The 5,833-nt window shown below is 54.9% G+C and overlaps 1 pseudogene; it reads left to right on the plus strand.

The window, feature by feature from the left end:
- The first annotated feature begins 294 nt into the window (after window positions 1–294).
- Window positions 295–418, plus strand: LOC118609571 (annotated as a pseudogene).
- The last annotated feature ends 5,415 nt before the right edge of the window (window positions 419–5,833 follow it).

Genomic DNA, 5,833 nt, shown 5'->3' on the forward strand with positions numbered 1-5,833 from the left:
CTAAACATTACAGAATGCGATGTGTCAGCGTATGCACAACTTCATTAACTCAGTGAACCAGTATTTCCCCGACGACCAACATGTGGCCCTACGAGGTCAGGCGTGGGTAAAAAACCCATCATGAGCACCACGTAGACCAGGAGAGTTCAACATAACGGAGCAAAAAATCCTATCGATATGATTTCAGAGTCCGCATTATAACTAACATTCAAGGGGCTTCTACTTTTCAAGTTTTGGGGTGCTAGCGAGAGAACTATCTGCAATTATCTGAGAAGGTTGTTAAAATACCCCTTTGTCTACTGCCATGCTACCCTGAACAAGCCCGATCCTGTCTGATCTCGGAAGCTAAGCAGGGTCGGGCCTGGTTAGTACTTGGATGGGAGACCACCTAGGAAGACCACACCAGGTGCCGTAGACGTAAAAAATTAAAAAATAAGGGATTGTAAGCTGATAAGGTTTTTGCAATCTGTGAGGTCGACCAAGGGTTGCCTTGCCTAAAAAAAATTATTTTTTTAATAAAAAATAAAATAAAATACTTATTTGTTTTGTAACTCCATATCTGTATGAGGTTGATTTTCTTTCTGGATTTCAACATTTCACATATGGAAAACGACGTCTCATAGAAGACTGAATGCAGAAGGAGATATAAAATTCACCTGTCTGGAGAAAGACAAATACCATGTGATTTCATTGATACGTGGAATCTAAAAAACAAAATAAACAAAAGAGAAACAATTTCATGGATACAGAGAACATTTTGGGGGTTGCCAGGTGGGAGAGGAATTAGGGGAAAGGGTAAAAAAAATTTAATCCGTCCTCTCTGAAGCCACACATTAGAGAGATTTGCAATAAGTATAAAACAATGTCACTCTGCTCACTAATTTCTTTTTGGAAATTATAGTCATTTTTATGTAAATGTTACAGAAAACATTTTAGGAATGTGTTTTATCATCAACATTTAGGAATAAGTGTAATAGTAGAGTTTAAAATAAGTTAATAAATAAATATTTTAAAATTTGCTGTTTTAATTTCCAATACAGTAAATCGTAATAGATACAGCCCATGGACATAAAAGCTCTCTGGAGCCCTCCATATGTTTTAAAAATGTAAAGGGGTCCCAAGACCGAAACATTCGAGAAGGTGTATTTAAAATACTAGCAGCCAGCCCTTACTGGATAATTCAGTATTTACTGGATGCTGACTGCCAGACATGCGTTGGCCCTCTTGATCCTCATAATAACCCCACGAGGTGGGAATAATTATAGCCCCCATTCCACCAATGAAGAAACTGAGGCACAGAGAGATTTAACGACACCTCCAGGTCACGCTGCCAGCCCACAGAGAGGCTGACACTCTGTCCGACCCCAGGGCCCACCTTCACGACCTCTTCCAGATGCCCCCTCCTCTCTCTGAGCTGCCTTCGGAGACTTCATCTGTTGTCCATCCAAAGGAACAGCCAGCTACTCATAACCAGGGGGCCTCACATCCTACCCACCCCAGCCTAGTGACTGCAAAAGTGATTCAAAAACACAACAGCAAACCCCTGGAGAAGTTGCACTTGACGGTGAGCCCGGCCATTGCCTGCATAATGCCTTCAAGCTTGACTTTGCCAAAGGATTCTTGCATTTCCTTCCCCTGGGGACAAAAAGGCAGGAAGGTCCCTCCCCCTTTCTGGAATAACCCTCCAAAGCCCAGCCCGCCTGGTCCTGAGTGCTCACGGGGCGGCCAGGTCACGGCACTGTTTCCTGTTACACTCTTAATACTGGAAACTTACACGTAGCCGCGCGTGTTCTTACCGCGGTGCCGTTACGCCCGGCGCCCCCGTGTTAATGTCATCTCGTGGGCCCCGGGCAGCGGAGTTCCAACCGTAGGAATGTTTTCAGTTCCAAAGGCCCTCGGTGATTCCAGCTTCGTGTGATACGCACGACCACTAACCTGGCTGTGGCCATGCGATTCCTCTTCGGTGTGACCAGTGTAATATGACACATTGCTGGACGAGCGAGGTCCCATTTCCTTCCAGTTACCTTTTAATTAAAATGTTAATTTGCGCACGCACAAGTCGGCTCCACTCCCCTTCAGCCCATGAAGAAGGCTTTACACTCTCAAAGGATTTCGAAATGCTTTCATCAACTTCAGGCATTTTGGGGATACGGTTTGTATGAAAGATGCTTCAGAAAATGAAGTTGTCATGTATTGTATGTGTAAATAAACCTTTCAGCCCCCTGGCAGAACCCAAGCTCCGTAGGGCTGGAAAAGCATTCTGGGTATTGGCATGCAAATGAGCATGTCAACAGCGGTTACAGTGTTCCTCCGAGGGGTAAACAAGCTGATTGTCATGGGAAATGTAGTCGGGCGGCTCTGTTTGAACTGTTTTTTGCAAATCCCTTGTTTGGTTGGATTTCTTCAAGTTGAGTTTGTGAACTCAATAACACGGCTTCATGGCGAATTCTCGGTCACACCGGCTTTGGGTGCCTGGCAGGGCCGTGCTCGCATAAAGGACACACAAGCCCGCATGCCCAATTAGGCTTGGGCTGCGCGGGGCCCGGAGCACCAGGAGGCGGCTGGAGTAAGATGTCGCCGCGATCGATCGGAAAGTGGCCACGGACCCCACGCCTCAAACTGAGGCCCCCAACCCCAGCTGCTCCGGGGCCTTGGCAAAGGCTCCTTCTGTCGCCTGAGACGTCTGTCTATCCCGTCCCGCCCTGGCAAACTCCTTCCCACAGCCTCCGCCAGGAAGCCCTCCCGGCTTGCCCAGTGGGATCAGCCCCGTCCGCCGTGGGGGTCTGGCCTGCTAGTCGCCCCTCTACACAGCACTGCCTGGCTCAAGGACGTGTCCATGCCCGGCGCTCGGTGGGGCTCTCGCCGCCCCGTGTATCCAACGTGTCTCCCCAACTGAGGGGCTGTCCTCAAGGCGAGAGACCGGCTCTTGCCCTTCTCTGTGTGCCCAGAGCCTGCAGTCGTGTGTGTGTGTGTGTGTGTGTGTGTGTGTGTGTGTGTTCATGTTTTCCTCGCCTGGAGGAGGGCGGAGTCAATAAAAGTACTGAACCCTGAAATGGTTTATCTTAACCTGCGCCCCCTCTTCCCTCCGCACCCCACTGGGGGGCCCCTCCCCTCACGTGCGTGCCGCCAAGGTCTTCCCCGTCCAGCCGCGCTGCCCACCCTCTAGCGAAAAGGGACTGTGGCCTGTCTGTCTGCCCAGCTGTCGCCTGAGGGAGTCGGGGGCCGGGGAAGGACCTGGACCCCGGCTGCCCCGGGAACGACAGACCGTGGGAACGTGACCCAGCCTGAGGGCCAGCAGGAATGAGCTGTGACGTTGCCAACACACTTCCGGGCCACGTCGCTGCCCCGCGGTGTTAGGAGCTGTCGCAGGGGGTTGTTACGTGTGGATTGAGAGTTTATTTGCCCCTGCGTGAACTAGATTTGAATTCCATTACATGTGTGTAAAACGGCTCCACGAATGTTAAACCTCAGAAGTGTAACCAGCTCGTTTTGCCGAACTGAAGTTGTTTACCCCAAGAGTGAAGTTGTTTTGACCAAGAGTGATAACCAGACACCTGTGCACCTGGCTGATAAGACACTGAAGACGTCGCCGCTACACATAAAATCTCCAGGACTCTCTGCCCGAATCAGAGCACTCGCTCTCTATGTCACAAGAGCATGTCTCTCCGTCCCTTGATTTCCTTCTTGGCCCAAGACTCTGCCCATCCGAACGAGAGGCCTCTTCGCCGTTCGACGGTTGATTGCCCGGCAGCTGACCCGGCAACGATACGGCGCCGTTCCCACTCATCGTGTGTCTGGCTCGGCCAGCATCGCCGGGTGGTCTTCCAGGACCGAAAGCCATCAGGATCTGGTATGCATAAACCCAAGCATGCTTGCAATCTTATTCATTTGTGTGTCTGCATCCTTACTTAGTTGTTGTCTCGCTGGGCTCTTCACAGTTAAGTATATGAAGCAGGTGCGAACTGGCTAAGGGCCTTAAGGAACAAGCGAGGCCACCTGTGCAGAAGTCCAAACAAGAGCTTGACTGGACAGGAGCGTCTGGTGGAGCCGGAAATGTCCTACGTCGTCTCATTCAGAAGCGGCCGAGGTCCCTTCCTGGCCACGTGTGGCCTCAGATCAGGGTGCCTTTCCATGACCCGTCACTCATCACGGGCCGAGTTGTCCCCCCTTTCACCCCTCTAATTCCTACGTCGAAGCTTTAACCTCTAGGACCTCAGAACGCGACGACATTTGGAGAGGAGGCCTTGGGAGAGTCGACCCGACTGGTATCAAAAGAGGAAGTCCAGACAGATACCCAGGGCGCAAAGAGAAGGACCGGGCGGCCACAGCAGGAGGGTGGCCATCTGCAAGGCCAGGAAAGAGGCCTCAGGAGACAGCCGCCCACCCTGGCCTTGGACTTCCAGCTTCCGGAACTGTGAGAAAATAAACGTTCTGTTTATTTGGGCCATCGAGGCGTCCCCAGCGAACTAACCCATACATTGTGTGTTCGGGCCTCTTCACACAAAGGAAGCCCCTCTGCATGGAACCAGCTTCTCGGTGAGATGCGGGAACTCTGGCGGGGCCGCCCCACCATGAAAGGCCACCGCGAGCTGCCTCTGGGGGCCCGTGGCCATGCCAGGCCCCGCCTTGTCCCAGGTCGGCCGGGCGGAGGTCAGGTGGCCGGTCGGGGCGGCCACAGAGCCCGGGATGCCTCTCTCCACCTTCCAGAAGCGTCTGGTCCCTCCCCGCCGCTCATGCGTGGACCCACCGCTCATTCAACAAACACTCGTCCAACACCCGCTTGTCCATGCGTCAGGTGACGGAGGGCAAAACGGTCCCGGTTTATGAAGCCGGCGTTGGAAAGACGGGGAGCGGCTTGAAGCCAATCCCCACGAACCGGAGGAGACGCCACGGCCGGGCGAGGGGAGCGGGAGGGGAAACCCCGGCCGCGGCGGGGAGCCAGGCCATGGCGGGGGCGGCCTGTGAGCGGGGCCGTGGTCGGCAGGCACGAGGCCCTCTCTCTCCGGGCCTGCGAGAAAGCCCGGGGAGGGCCGCGCAGAAGCAGGGCCGGCGCCCAGAGAGGCAGGATTGCGGGGGGCCGGCAGGGGCCTCGTGCTGAACCCGCTGGGCTGGATTTGGGGTTCGGGGTTTTGTTTTAAGAGCCACGGAACCCAGCGAAGAGTTCTAAGCAGAGGGCCGCCTCCTTCGGATCGGTGCTGCGAAAGGCTCATCCTGGCTGGAGAACTGGCAACAGGGGGCGAGGGTGGCCAAGGGGACCATCACCCTCGACGTCCAGACAAACTCCCCGGTCTGACCCAAGGGTCACTGCGAAGGGCCCTCCCCTCTACACACAGGAAGCTGTCTCGCCGTGGCCAGCCGCGGAGCAGGCCTCCTGTAACGCCTGCCCGTCCGAGACGAAGCCCAGTCCAGAGGACGCGGAGCAGCGAGCCAGCCTCAGGTCACCCCGCGCGGCCCGAAGAGCAGAGTCAGCACGCGAGGGCCCCCCAGTCCGAGGCTGGCCCCGCAGCACCCCTCAGCAATAGCCCTTGGGGCCCATGGGTGACGCGCCCCGAGGAGCCATCTCACACCCAGCCCATGGGCCCATGGCAGAAGCGCGAGGCCTCGTTATTGTCGCTGCCACGAGGGGAACCAGGCGTGAGCGCTTCTGTGTCTTCAGGGGGAATTCCGACAGGGAAAAGCTCCTCCAGGCATCCGGGGAGGGAGGCATACGCCGCCGTCAGAAGCCGGGCCTCCGCCCCCAAACCTCCGTGACCCACATCCGGTCGCCAAGTGTGATCCATTGCCTTTCTTCGGTGCACCAGGCCGGTGGCTGCAGACTGGGCAGTGAGCTGCA

Source organism: Rousettus aegyptiacus, unplaced genomic scaffold, assembly GCF_014176215.1.
Source record: "Rousettus aegyptiacus isolate mRouAeg1 unplaced genomic scaffold, mRouAeg1.p scaffold_m13_p_11, whole genome shotgun sequence".
NCBI classification, from domain to species: Eukaryota; Metazoa; Chordata; class Mammalia; order Chiroptera; family Pteropodidae; genus Rousettus; species Rousettus aegyptiacus.